This window comes from Triticum urartu, chromosome 7A (genome assembly GCF_056163025.1).
Source record: "Triticum urartu cultivar PI428250 chromosome 7A, HENAU_Tu73, whole genome shotgun sequence".
In the NCBI taxonomy this organism is placed as follows: domain Eukaryota; kingdom Viridiplantae; phylum Streptophyta; class Magnoliopsida; order Poales; family Poaceae; genus Triticum; species Triticum urartu.
Genome location: NC_141879.1, coordinates 549,355,903 through 549,371,385, shown reverse-complemented (window position 1 = coordinate 549,371,385; position 15,483 = coordinate 549,355,903). Strand labels below are relative to the sequence as shown.

General features: G+C 45.9%; 1 pseudogene across 1 annotated transcript; it reads right to left on the bottom strand.

The window, feature by feature from the left end:
- Positions 1-540: 540 nt before the first annotated feature.
- Positions 541-4,496, bottom strand: LOC125524696 (uncharacterized; annotated as a pseudogene). Its single transcript, XR_015611664.1, has 2 exons — positions 1,491-4,496; positions 541-1,415 (listed from the first exon to the last, which is right to left on the bottom strand). The product of XR_015611664.1 is annotated as an uncharacterized LOC125524696 (transcript).
- Positions 4,497-15,483: the final 10,987 nt, after the last annotated feature.

The following is a 15,483-nucleotide window of genomic DNA, read 5'->3' as shown; positions in this document are numbered from 1 at the left end:
CGAATCTTGATGCAAAAATGGGTCTATATGGCTGCACAGCTACAACTTTCCCATGGTTAAATTGTTTCGCGATATCTTGTCCAAATGTGTACCCTGCTCCTCTTGGTGAAATTCTCCACCCGCATCGGTCATCCAGATCAGACCAGAAAAGATCACATATAGGTCCTTCAGATGGGACCTGTAACCTTTTTTTTTTGAGAAATACAGTGCCTCGTAGTCGACAGGTACGTCATACCACTAAAAGAATAGCGTCGAAAAGGCTCACATAAGTCCAGAAAGATATGTGAGAAAGCTGTGTCAAGTCAGGACTTGAACCCGGATGGGTTGATTCCACAAAAAAAAATCTGACCATCTAAACTATGCGGTGTTCGCCCTACAACCATTTTAGAGAATAGAAGAAAAGCTAGTCAAGAGTTGACCGAATCGCAGAATACAGCACACATATTCTGCACCAGTCTCCTCATCGACTCGAGCACGTAGTGCACGATGTGCGTGTAAACTCATGCATAAATCTCCAATTAGCTGATGATCATTACAAGTGTTGTCGGTATATAATTTCTTTTGTCGATCTATAAGTGAAGTGTGTGTGATCTGGCGAGGTAGTTGCGTCTGCCTAGTGATACAACACATTGGGCGTTCTGAAAGTAGAATTTCTGATACTTAAAATCCAGGTGCAGTATCAAAATTCTACAACAAATTTCAAGTCTCCTTTTAATGATAACACAATATTCTTACTTCTCCAGTAACTACAGCAAATTTGCCTCAAGATAGGAACGGAGAGAAAATACATGATGTGATCTTTTCTATAAAGAGAATATGTTAACATAAAGAAGAGCCTTCTAACTAGAATTTTGGTGACCCGATGACTAAGGTACATTGCAATGTGCTGCTCCCATTGTTCACAAACCATTACCATATCATGTTGAAATTCCTTTCATAAGATAGGCATATTAGTTGGCTAGTAAATTGCAGCAACAAAGCTTGCACCACCTTCTGTTTTGCTGTACTATGATGAATAGTAATCACAATGAAGCGAGGGCCATCAAGTTAGATGGACCCACCTTCACTCAATAGGTGTGTGTGATACTTGTCTCTGATCGCCAGTAGCTCTCTCATAGCATCCCCAATCTGCATGCGATCAGTTGGCTGTTCCTTTGAACATAATATCCCAATGTGCAGAATTGAAGTGATGCATGCAGCCCTCATGGTTGTCCCTTCCTCCAGTGAAGATAGTAAGCACAGATCGACCAGGTTGGCTGCTTTGTCTCTGAGTGCTATCTCAACGTAACTATGTAGGTTTAGATCTTGCAGAAACTCACCATCAGTTGGCCTTTTGCCAGTGAACAACTCTAACAGCAGTATTCCGTAGCTATAGGTATCACCATAGACGGAGACTTCATTTGCTTGGCCGTACTCTGGAAAAGAAATGCAAGTGAATCAGTTTCGAAAATTGATACATCAAAGATGAACATCGGTGATTAATGGCAAACCTGGGGCAGCATATCCAATTGTTCCCCTTCTTGTAGCCCAACCACTTGATATTTCTGGGAGGCTAGTATCATCCTGCTGCAAGAACCTTGCGAGTCCAAAGTCACCCACATGGGAAACCATGTCATTATCGAGGAGAATATTGCTTGGCTTAAGATCACAATGAACTATTGGCACTGGCTTATTGTGGTGAAGGTATTCGAGTGCTGAAGCTACATCAATGGCAATGTCTATCCTTTGGGTAAGACTGAGCACGCCATGGCTCCCATCTTCCAGGAGACGGCTGTGTTGCCATTGATCAAGATCTCCATTCGGCATGAACTCAAATACGAGAGCTTTGAAGTCTAGACCCCTGGAATCAATACTCGAGCAGACGGTCAATATCTTCACAAGGTTTCGATGTCTGATGCATCTTAAAGTCTCACATTCCGCAACAAAGCTTTGAGATGCCCCTCGCTGCTCGAGGTTGAGCACCTTCACAGCGACAATCACTTCCTGATCTCCATTCATCATTCTTCCTTTGTACACAGAGCCGAAGCTTCCTGTGCCTATGAGGTTCTCAGAAGCAAAACCACTTGTTGCTCTCACTAATTCAACATAGGTAACCCTTATATGCTGTCCGCTATGGAGTGATGGAACCCGTCTTGTCATTGTAAACTTGCTTCTCAATTTCCGGTGTGCAAATAGTGCAAATAGTACTAACATAATGCAAAGAACTGCGCTTCCTACTGAGATCAACACGACAAGCTTGTGAGACCACTTCTCGGATGTATGATTTGAGCAGGGATGCAAGTTGAATTGGGGGATACCTCCACATAATCCATAGTTCCCTTCAATCAGAGCTGCACTTGCATTCAGAAATAATCCACGTTTTGGAACTTCACCCTCAAAATTGTTGAATGATATGTTCAGGATAGCGAGCCCCTGCATGTCCCCAAGGAATACTGGGATGTCCCCGGACAAGTTGTTTCTTGAAACATCAAGAACCAGAAGGCCTTTCATCTGTGACATTGATGCTGGAATTGGGCCCTGAAATAGGTTACCTTCCATACTGAGATACTGCAAACTTCTGCACTGAGCTAGAGAGGCAGGAATTAAGCCAGATATCCTGTTGTCAGACACATTCAGATATCCAAGATTCACTAGATTACTAACTTCTTGAGGAAATGTCCCAGTTAACATGTTCCCTTGCAGCTCCATGGAAACAGATAGTGCCGGTATGAGGAAAATCTCTTTTGGTATTGAACCTATAAGCTGATTGAATGCTAGGCTCAATGTCTCCAGAGGGCAGCTTCCAAGGCTGGATGGTATGGGCCCAGTAAGCACATTTTGGCTGAGGTCAAGTATAATTAATGCTGTGAGATTTCCAAGCATTGGTGGAATTGGTCCAGATAAACCATTGTTTGACAAGTATAATTCAACCAGGACCCTAAGATTGCCAATCGATTCAGGAATTTTTCCATCTAGGAAATTACCATCCACCTGCAAGTGTTGCAAGTTGACAAGATTTCCAATTCCTTCAGGTATATTTCCCCGTAGCATGTTGCCTGACACGCTGAAATATCTCAAGTTTGTGGAAAGGTTTGCCATTGAATTTGGTAGCACCCCTTGTAGTTTGTTATGGCCAAGAGCTAGGTACTGTAGCATACTACTGTTTGTCAAGCTAGAAATGAAATCCCAATCGGCATCATTCCTTGCCTCTAGCTGGTTATATGAGAGAAGCAGTGCCGATAAGCTCTTCATGGTAGCTCCAAGACATTTTGGTATTACTCCGGAAAAGAAGTTCTCGCTCAGTTGTACTATTTCAAGCATTGAAGCATTGCACAAAGACTCTGGGATGGACCCATGAAACCTATTATTGTCTATGCTAAGGTTCTGGAGTTGTGGAAACTTATTACCCAAGTGATATGAAATGGGTCCACTCAGGTTGTTGTATTGGACACTAAAAATTTGGAGGGATGAGAAATTATAGACAGAAGGTGGTATAGAACCCTCGAGTTGATTCCCGTTGAGATAAAACTCAACGAGAGAACTGAGTTTTCCAAGAGTATGAGGGATTGAGCCTGTAAGACTATTAGATGTGAGAGAAAGGACGTTGAGCAGATTCAGATTTCCTAACGATTCAGGGATGCTACCAGTTAGGCCATTTATTTGGACATCTAGAACTAGTAGAGATGAGAGGTTTCCTAGGGAAGGTGGAATCGGCCCTGAGAAACGGTTCGGCCCTAGATACAGAATCTGTAATTTTTGGAGGCCACCAAGAAAGGCATGAACAGGACCTGACAGGCGATTGAAGCTAAGATATAACTTGGTCAAGTTTCTAAGATTTGCAATCTCTGTTGGTATTTCTCCTACTAGCATGTTTGACGCCAGATGAAGATGGGTCAGGCCTTTCAGGTTTCCAATCTCCACAGGGATACTTCCTGTAAGGTTGTTGTACCCAAGAGCCAATACCTCAAGATTATGCAAGGATGCCAACTCCCGGGGCACCAAGCCTTTATGCATGTTGTGCCTCAGATCAATAACTCGAAGCTGAACACAAGTGGCCGGTGTCGGCGGGATCTCCCCGCCGATGGAGTTCCTGCTAAGGTTCAGATACTCGAGTTGTACAAGATGTCCAACCTCTGATGGTATGACACCATAAAAGTTGTTCTCTTGAAGGGCAAAATGCCTGAGGTAAGTTAGGTTACCTATGGAAGAGGCAATGGTGCCAACAAGGTTGAGCCCGTGAAGATCCAGTGCCACGACGCGTCCGCGGCGGTGGCCACGCGTGCCGCAGGCCACTCCGCGCATTGGCATACAGGGATCGAGTGGTTTCCCCATGAATTCAGTGCTTGGAATGGATCTCCTTTAATCAGAGAACCGAATGACACGAGCGCTTGGTGGTCAGTGCTGCTTGTTGTGGCGGTTTCAGCAGTGGACAAGGTGGCTACATGCATGGCATTGGCCAAACACGGGAGACAAAGGGAGGCAAACATGAAAAACTGCATGACTACCATGGTCGACATGTTTAGGCAACGCAAACTAGAAGCTTGTTCTGCTTATATAGTATTCTTTCTTTTTCGTTTCTTTTTTTTTGCAAGGAATTTAGATAGTGATTCGAAGCAAGTTGATTAGAGCCGTCTGTTTCAAATTCGGCATTTTCAGTCCGAAAGATCCTGGATATTTTTCTGAAGCGAAAGATCAATATGACACCGGTGCTGAGGCCGTGGCCAAAGGAAAGAAGACCAAATCAGTGATCCACTGCTGCTACGTCTGCGGCAAGTCTACGCACAGTTTGGCTAGCCAAATGTCCTGTTCACAAACTCCCCTAAGCCCACGGCAGTGCAACGAAAAGATTGCCTGATGTCAGACTCGTTTGCTGACAATCTGAAAGCACACCTTTAAGTTCCTATTACAACTCAGTTGGCTGTCGCCAAAACACTAAACACGCAGGGGAATCAAAGCATTGTTTAAATATGACGGAATCTGAAAGCACACCTAAGCTATAGGGAGGAGCACGCCTTCTCTCTTTTCAGCCGGTGACGCATCCGTCATTTTCCAATAGAAGCAACGAGTTGTTGCGAAAAGATGACGAATGCTGGGTTGAGCAATTGCTCAGCAACTTCTCAACAGCCTCCAGTTTCTACTACTTTGCGTGGAAGGAGATCAAATTTTCCTCGTCAGGATGCGCACAGTGTCAGACAAGCGAAGTGTCAGATCGTGGACGAGAAAGTCCGTCAACACATCCGACAAGCAAGTTGGCCCAGTAGCAATTTTTCTAATACTACAAGCAACTAGTTGATGGAACGATGGGTGGAGCCATTGCCCTGCAACTTCTGAACCACACCCCTAGACCCTAGTGGGTTCACATTCTGATTGGGAGGTAATTGAGCGGCCTGGACAGTTTTAGCTCCGAATTGAATGTTTCCCACGGCGTGTTCGAATGACTAGCCCAGCGTTTTAAGCTGAGATTGTTGAAAATATGAGCAATTTACCAAATGATTTTATTAACAGAAATATTAGATAAAACATGACTAATATAGCCGCGATAAAGTAAGTCATGTAACCTAACGGAGAAAAAGTAAATAGCATTTGCATATATGAACTTGAACTGAACACATCTAGGACAGACACTAGATCATGTTGCATATATGGAGTAGAACCTAACTAATGTAGGGCAAATACCAGTACGAGAAACTGTGACAGGACATCTGACAGAAAGAAGAACACATACGGGACAGCAGTAGCAGAAGCACTGGACTTGGGGTCGACATCCTCTCCAGCCATGTCGTTGTTGAGGTAGTCGTCGTCAGGGAAGTAGTCGTCGGAGTCCGTGATGAAGAAGCCAGTAGTCGCGCAGAGCGCTCCCCAAAAACCTTATCATCCTTCTCCCGTAAAGGACTCAAAATGTGCGATCTCGGAGGCCTACTGTCCCGGCGTGCGGTGCACGCTGCAAGCCGGGATGAGGAAGACATAAACAGCTCAGAGATGGAACCGATGTCAAGGAAAGGAGTAGTTCTGGTGCGTCTCTCTGGGAGGAGCGACCTCCTTTTTATAGGCGCAAGAGAAGGAGGCGAGAGGGCAGCGACGGGAGGCGAAACGAAGAGACGGAGGCGAAGCGAACAGCCAGCAGCCGAAGGGCTGCACCATTCGCATTCGAACTCCACTTTCGCAAAAATCTTTTCAGCTTCTGTGTGACCTTTCATATACCCGTAGTGCGTGGCAAAAATTTAAATATCGGCTCGGCTCATTCCCGCAACCCACGGCGCTGCGCGTCGTGACGAGGCGGGCGGCAAAGGAGGAGCGCGTGTGGATATTCCTCTTGTTCTCATGCTCGTACAAGTGGGGAAAGAACCTCCCTTATAAGGAGGTCCAACTCCCACTAAACTAGCAATGTGGGACTAAACTTAGTAGTATCCCTTGCCTTGCAGAAATGGGCTAAGTGAGCCTCTAGGATTTATTAGGAATTTCTGAAATAGTTATTGGGTTGCCCAAAATATACTAAATTCCAGCAATCCCCCATCAGATCTCAGAGGCACACAGAAATTTGCTTTTGATTCCAAAACACTGTTTTATATACTGGTACTGCAATGGAGACTGTTAAGTTGAACTTCCACCTAGAACTCTATGCTACACTAGTAAGCAACTTGAACAGTGGACTGGGTCTTGAACTGCAAGTTTTCTGCGAATCTACCTTCACATAAAGCCTTGACCGATACATGGCTACCGTGAGTCTTCCCCGCGGGTGGAGCTTATGCGTCATACTCCGTGATCTTTCATGAGTTTACTAGAGAGAACCCTACTCTCATAGATTGCGACGTTTGACAATCAGACTCATATAGATGTGTTCTTCAAAAGATGTTCTGCAGGATAACATCTCTGCTTAAATAAGCCACTTAGAACACATTAAGATATACATCAACCTGCCATGTAGATTAGGAGAGTATTGCATCTTCATGGAGTGGTATTGTGAATAGTAAGGATACTCTCCTCTCGGTTGACCAACAGCTTGTCTTCCAAATCTAATTCACGGGATCTTCGATCACAAAGAATAGGTTACCACTGTGAACAACTCATATTGTGGGTCTCATACCCATCTTCCTTGATGCATTATCTATCACATTACGTGATAGACCCTTAGTAAAAGGATCTATCAGATTTTTAGACGTTTGGATATAATCCAATGCAATAACTCCCGAGTTTTTCATTTTCCTGACAGACTTTAACCTTCTCTGAACATGTCTTAATGAATTCATGTTATCCTTTGAGCTGCTCACTTTCGTGATCACAGTTTGATTGTCGCAGTTCATAAGGATACCCGGTACAGGTTTCTCAACAACCGGCAAGTCATTCAAGAGCCGACGAAGCCAATCTGCTTCGACCGTAGTTGTATCTAGTGTTGTGAGTTCTGCTTCCATTGTTGACCTCGTTAAGATGGTCTGCTTGCAAGACTTCCAAGAAACAGCGCCACCTCCATGAGTGAATACATATCCGCTCGTGGCCTTTATCTCATCAGCATCTGAGATCCAGTTTGAATCACTATACCCTTCAAGCACCTTTGGGTGCCCGGTATAGTGAATTCCATAATTCCAATGCCTTTCAAATAACGCAAAACTCTTTCTAGAGCTTTTCAATGCACATCTCCTGGTTTTGAGACAAACCGACTCAGTTTGCTAACAGTAAAAGAGATGTCCCTCGAAGCCTATCGAAGACGGCGGTTCTCTACGTTTCTTTTCGGTGGATTTGAGTCATAGGAAAGCCGTACTATTAAGAAGGGGTCCGCTTCGGAAAGGTTAGGGTGGAATCAACACATACACATATGTTCCTTTACACCACCTTTCCTTCGCTTCGATGGAGCACCATCCGGTTATTCTTGTCTCTGCAATACGAAGGCTGCCAAGTGCTATAGTTTCTGTGACGTGCGGTAATACTGCTCAAGGGAGCAGTAGTACCGCAGGGGTCCGCGGTAGTACCGCTCAGGCGAGCGGTAGTACCGCTGCCTCCAGCCCTAACGCTGGCGCATGCGGAAGTAGGCGCAGAAGTAAATTTTTTACTTCCGCCCCTACGCGGTAGTACCTCTCCCTGCGAGCGGTAGTACCGTGCCGGACTTTTGCACAGCTCTAACCTCAGCGGAAGTAGCCACAGAAGCAATTTATTTCTTTCGTGCTATTTCCAGCACCAGTTGAGCCCTGCCTTACGGTAGTACCGTAGGGGCGCACGGTAGTACCGCTCCGGCGGTTCTACCGCTCATTGCCCAGTGCAACAGGACCTCATCTGGCCTCTACCGCGCGAGCAGTAGTACCGCAAGCGTGTGCGGTAGTACCGCGTGTCGCGGGTTGAGTGAGGGGGTAACGGTTGGATCTTTTCCCGCACTATATAAAGGGGTCTTCTTCCCCAACAAGATCAACCTCTTCCCTCCCCAAGCTCCATTGTTGCTCAAAGCTCCATTTTCGCCTGATCTCTCTCCCTAGCCAATCAAACTTGTTGATTTTCTAGAGATTGGTTGAGAAGGCTCTGATCTACACTTCCACCAAGAGAAATTTGATTCCCCCACTAATCCCCTGCGGATCTTGTTACTCTTGGGTGTTTGAGCACCCTAGACGGTTGAGGTCACCGCGGAGCCATATTCCATTGTGATGAAGCTTCGTGGTGTCGTTGGGAGCCTCCAATTAAGTTGTGAAGATTTCCCCAACCTTGTTTGTAAAGGTTCGGTCGCCGCCTCCAAGGGCACCAATAGTGAAATCACGGCATCTCGCATTGTGTGAGGGCGTGAGGAGAATACGGTGGCCCTAGTGGCTTCTTGGGGAGCATTGTGCCTCCACACCGCTCCAACGGAGACGTACTTCCTCTCAAAGGGAAGGAACTTCGGTAACACATCCTCGTCTCCACCGGCTCCACTCTTGGTTATCTCTTACCTTCACCTGTGCAAGCTTATATTGTGTTGTATCCCTTGCTTGCTTGTGTGCTTGTTGTTGTTGTTGTTGCATCATATAGGTTGCTCACCTAGTTACACATCTAGGTAACCTATTTTGATACTAAGTTTAATTTGGTAAAGAAAAGCTAAAAATTGCTAGTTGCCTATTCAACCCCCCTCTAGTCAACCATATCGATCCTTTCATACTTCCTGGTAATTTAGATATTACTGTTGATGATCTCATATCACCTCATGGTGCTGATCCCATTCTTAGATCAGGGGGCACTGCTGATTTAGGGAGGGATAGCCCAGTTCTTCATACTAAGAATCGGCCTTGTGGTTTGTCTCATCCTTTCATAGTAAAATGATAGGTGTGTTTTGGAATATTAGGGGGTTAGGTCAACATGGCAAACTTCAGTGCCTAGGAGATTTTATTAATAATAATCTAGAGGATTTTGTTGGTTTCTTTAAAACCAAGAGAGAAGTGATTGATCAACATATTATTTTTTTAATGTTGGTAGGAGAACTGCCAAATTCATTGATCAGAAGAAGGTGTTACAAGAATCCTCAAAGGAGGAAAGCACCGAAAAAACAGTGCAAGAAGAAAAGAAATTAAAAGGACCCATCGACAGCACCACAAACCCAAGCTCTACCATCAATCATGAACACCATCGGATCCATCGTCGGGATTCACTAAGGTGACGCCCCCAAGGAGGAAAACGATGTTGAGGACACCGCCGTCACCCGATCTGGCACTGCACGATCTTAGGTTTTCACCCGAAGATCTCCCGCCGCTCGGTGGGAAGGGCAAGCGGCTCCACAATGATACCTCCAAGGAGGATGACGACATCCGTGGATGCCGCTACCGCCGGCAACGACAAGGTCGATGCATGATTTTCATCCGAAGCCGAGCCTTCCACCAACAATCCCAGAATCCGAGGCCACCAGTGCCACGGAGCATCACAACCCATGCGAACACTACCAACAACGAGTACGCCGAAGTCGCACGCAGGAACTCGGCGAGCACACGCCAACCTGGTCGGTCCACATAGCCGCTCGCAGACCCTAGGCGAGCCAAGCCGGATTTGGCCATCCTCTACCTCCGTGCGCGGAATTGGGCGATCCTCTGCACCGCAGCGCACAAGAAAGGCAGAGGGAAAACCGGACATAGCCCGTCCGCACCGCAGCGCGCAGAACTGGGCGGGATCCAAACCAAATTGCACCGTCCGCACCACCGCGCGCAAGAGCAAGAGTACTCGTGTTGGATCTGGTCTACGCGAGCCTGGTGAAGCCCCAGGCAAACTGGACGGCGCCACTACTCAAGGGAGTCGGGCGTGTACGCGCTTGAAGGAGAAACACCACCAACAACCCCGACTCCACCGCTACTGCCTCCACATGCCAAAACGCAGCCGACCCAGGTGCAAAACACAGCCATCTGATAAGTTGCCCCGCGGCGCCAAACCATCCCGCCGTGAGCGAGTAACGACCAGATCTGGCCGACCCCGTTCCTCTGGCGCTAGAGGCCTCCTCACGCCAACGGCGCGTGCGCCGGCACCCCCGCCTCGCCCTACAGCCATAAGCCGGCAGAGGCCAGATCTGCCCCGGTCGACCGCGACGACCCCGCGCATGTGGGACCCGCGACCTCCTCGCGCCGCTGGCACGTGTGCACACCGCCACTCACCGCCATGGCGTGCCGGGCAACGCCAGCCCGCGCCCAGTCACACACCGCAGCCCCCTTGCCTTCGCTTGGCGCAGCAGCCCCGTGCAGCCTGCCTCGCTCGCAGGGAAGGAAAACCCGCCGACGCTGCGCGGGCTTTGCCCGCCGACGCTCGCCGGCAGCGGCGGGGAGAGGAAGGCTGGAGGTGCGGCGGTGCCCGGCGGCTAGGGTTAGCGCCCGGGTCGCTCGCCGGGAGCGACACAGGGCTCGGTGCTCCTCTTTGAGAGCTTGTTTGGGTTCGCAGGGTCGCAGATAAAGATTTTGATCAACATATTCTTAAGACCATCGCTGGTAGAAATGACTTCTGATGGCATACTTTACATGCTAATAATACTGCTGGTGGCATCCTCTTGGGCCTTAAAAATGACCTTTTTGAGGTTATTGGTTTTATCAATAAAAAGTATTGTGTCATTGTCACTATTAAGAATAAAGATGATGGTTTCCCGTGGCATTATGTGGCTGTCTATGGTACTGCGTATAATGAGTTTAAAATTGAGTTCATTGCTGAATTGCATGATGTGATGCAAAACTTTTCTTATCCTGTTCTTTTGGGTGGAGATTTTGATCTAGTTAGATCCGCGGATGATAAGAACAATGATTTAATTAATAACCACTATTCTTACTTATTTAATTATTGGATCAATAAATGGGGTCTCTTAGAGATTAAGATTGCTAATAGAAGCTATACTTGGAGTAATAATCAAGAGGTTCTCGTATTTTTGTTTCCACCACCTGGGATTCCCATTTCCCCCTTCTGTTCTTACTGCCCTTCCAAGGGTGGGGAGTGATCATACCCCGCTGATCTTGGACACTAAAGCTAGGAGGGTTACCTCCCCTAAACCTTTTCATTTTGAAAAATGGTGGCTTGACCAACCAGGTTTTAAAGATCTTGTTTGTGACATTTGGACTACTACCCCTTGTGTGGGCTCGGCCATTGACAACTGGCTCCATAAATCTAGAATCCTTCAGAAAAAAATTAGGGTTGGAATATTAACGTGGAGCTGGTCTTAAAAAGAAAAAGGAAAAGATCTCATGCAGGAATATGATATCCTGGATTTCTTCTCTGAGACCAATCGTATCGATGAGGCAGTATCGATGAGGCAGATAGGGCTCGTACGAAAAAAATTAAAGAAGAACTTGATGTTATCTAGCATAAAGAGGAGACTGCCTTATGGCAGTGACCGAGAGATCTCAAAATAAAAAGTGGCAATAAGAATAAGAATGCAGCGTTTTGGTGCCCAGACTCATCTGCACCCGATCAGGAAAAAATAAAAAAAAACTCAAAAAAATCCAAAAACAAATTGTGTGGTAGATAATTTGATGCGCGAGGTTCGCTCTAATTTTTAAATATTTTGGACATATTAGCTACTCTGAGCAAAAAGACAAATCGGGTCAGAACAGTGTGTGAACAGTTAACATTTTTACTGACCCTGAATTTGTCTTTTTTGTCTTTTTTACTGAGAGTTGCTCAGATGACCAAATGATTTGAAAATTGGAGTGATCCTCACGCATCAAATTATCTACCCCAAAAAAATTGGATTTTTTTTTATTTTTAAGTATTTGTTTTGAATTTTTTTTGTCAGCGCGGGTGCAACTGAGCCTGGGCTCAGAAGTGGATTACCGTAAGAATAACGCTTACTTTCAGGCTTTAGCTAATCATCGACACAGAAAAAACCATTTATTTGAAATTAATGGGGAAGATGGCCCTGTTCATACCACTAAAGAGATGCTTGAGATTTCCACTTCTTTCTATAAAAATATTTTTGCGTATGAACATAAACATAATATTCATTTGGGGCCTTCCTTTTGGAAGGAAGAAGAAGTGGTTACTCAGGAAGAAAATGAGGCTCTCCAGAAAAATTTCTCTGAAGAGGAAATCAAGGAAGCCATTTTTGGCTCTTATGCCCATGGGGCCCTTGTCCCAGATGAGCTCTCCATTTTATTCTATCGAACCTTTTGGGACATAATTAAAGATGATTTCATGGCTATGGTTAGAGATTTTGAGGAAGGTAAATTGGACATCTATAAACTTAATTTTGCGCTGATTGTTTTAATTCCTAAAGAAGTAGATGCTAAATATATGAATAAGTTCAGACCCATTAGTCTAGGTAACTGTGCGGTCAAGATTTTACTAAAGCTATGACACATAGGGTGTCCCTATTGGGGACAGATTGATTTCTCCCAATCAAACTGCATTTATCAAGGGAAGATTCATCCTTAAGAGTGTGGTTCTAGCCCATGTGATTAAAAGATCCAAGACTCAAGGGCTTGTGCTCAAATTAGACTATGAAAAAGCATGCGATAGAGTGAGTTCGGATTTTCTCTTGAGATGCTTGAATCTAGGGGTTTTGGTAACGAATGGATTTTCTGGATCAAGAGTGTGTTAGTACAAAGTACCTTTAGTGTGAGAATTAATGATTCTCTGGCCCTTATTTTGTGGGTGCAAAAGGGCTCAAACAAGGGGACCCTATCTCTCCCCTTCTATTTAATTTAGTTGCGGATGTCTTTTCTAAGATGCTGATTAAAGCTGCTCAGCAAGGATTAATCTCGGGGCTTTTGCCTCATGTAATTTATGGAGGGATTACTAGTTTGCAATATGCAGACGACACTCTCCTTTTTCTGGAAAACTCTTGTGAAAAGGCCAAAAACTTTAAATGGATTTTATCGTATTTTGAAAACTTATCTGGTATGAAAATCAATTTCCATAAAAGTGATATTTTGACGATTAATATTGATGAGGAGGTAGCTAAGACTCTCGCTCAAATCTTCTGTTGCAAACTAGGCTCCTTTCCCATCAAATATTTAGGAGTGCCTTTGCACTATGATAAGCTGAAAGAAGAGGATCTCCAACCTATCATTGATAGGATTATTAGGAGTATATCTGGTTGGTTAGGGAGGCATTTAACTTACAGAGGGAAGTCGGTCCTCTTATGTGCATGTATTGTCAGTATTCCAGCATATCTGCTGGTTGTTACAAAATTCCCCAAATGGGCTATTAATGCTATCAATTCCCAAATGGCTCGCTTTTTAGGGGGCAATATGTGATGCGGAGCACCCTACGGATATCACCATGTCAAGAGTCTGTTTGGCGAGTGACACGTGTGACATCTACTTCACATACCGAAGGGTGAATCATCTCCTTTACACGTGCTCACTTGACCCCTTCGAGGATGGTATACTACTTGACACTCCACTCGTGTGCATGCATAGGTATTGTCGGAATGCTACGGATGACGAGGAGGAGTGCAAGCGCCAAGGAACAACTACATCATCCGCGGGGGAAGCGTGGAAGCGAAGACGGAAGAAATGAAGCTGCCAGGAAGCTACAGCTCTCGGACGTCCGACAGCCACCAGACGACCGAACACTACCGGACGTCCGACGCCTGGAGTCTGCACCAGCCCGATGGACCAGCCAACGAAAGCTACAGCGGTCGGACGACCGACCAAGGCCGGACGTCCGACGACCATCAGCCACCGGACGACCGACATCGTCCGGAAATCCGACGCCGCCTCAACCGAGCGAAACGTCGGAAGTCCAGCCTCCTCCGGCCGGACGCCCGCGAGCAACCGATCGGCCGACACCCGTCGGACGTTTGACGGCCCGAGGCCCAAGTACCCCTTCGCCCCTCACTTACCCCTTCGTGGCCCTAGACTATAAATTGACCTTCCCTTCTCCTTTCTAGGGTTAGCAAAGTGATAGATCATTTGTATGTGAGCTTTGCTCCTACCTACCTCTACTCTTGAGAGAGAGAGGGAGAGATACAACCACTTCCATGGAGTTCAAGACCTCCATGTGAGAAGATCCATCTTGGATTCAAGATCCCTTACGGGATGATCTATCTAGGATATCATAAAGACCTCCTCATGGAGATGAACTTTACGTTGTATCTTTCCCTTTGTTGTTCATGTACCTTGTGGATCTTGTGTGTTTGATTGTCTAGTGGATGCGTGATTGGAGTTGTTCTTGAGTGTTTCCCCTTGTGATTTCTCCCCGTTCTTCCCCATGTTCTTCGTGTTCTTCGAGGGAATCCACTCCAATCGTGAAAGATCAGCCTACACCAGGTTAGCCCCGTATCATATGGTATCATGAGCCACGTTGATCACAAATTTGGAGTCCCTCCCATCGTTTTCTAGCCTTCTTTTGCTTGATTTCGTCCTAAATTTTGAAAATCCCCACAAAAAATAGCCTCAATGTTTTTTGCGATTTGTTGGTTTGATGATGTTTTGTTGATTTTGATCTATGGATTTGCTTGGTTTCAAGTGGATCTAGCATATCCCCAAGTTTCACCATCTTTCATCCATGAAATCTCATCAATTTTGACCCCAAAACCCTCAATTTCCGCTCAAAATCGCCTCCCGAAACTCGCATCTCGCGTTGACCCAGACCCACTGGACGACCGACACTTTCTCGGACGTCCGACCACCTAGAACCACCGGACGTCCGACCATTACCGGACGACCGGAACCACCCAACAGAGGCAAAACATCGGATTTCTGGCCTTTCCGGACGTCCGACCACCGGACATCCGACGTTCATCGGACGTCTGACACCTATAAAAACTGACTTCGGCTGATTCTTGTTTCAGCCATAACTAATTCATCCAAACTCCGATTTTGAAGTTCTTTAGCTCGTTTTGAAGCTCTTGACATTCCGCTTCCCACAAAAATACTACCTCCATCATTTGACACCATCAAAATTTTGGAACTTCGGCATCTTTGCCTAGGGCTTTCGCCATATCATCCGCATTACCACCATACACTTCCGCCACCCCAACATAACCAAATTTTGTTTGAGCTTGTTTGAGTTGTGGCTAGCGTCTCCTAAGGTGTTTCGGCTACTTAGGGGCGGTCACTTCAACATTGACTCGCATAACCCATCATT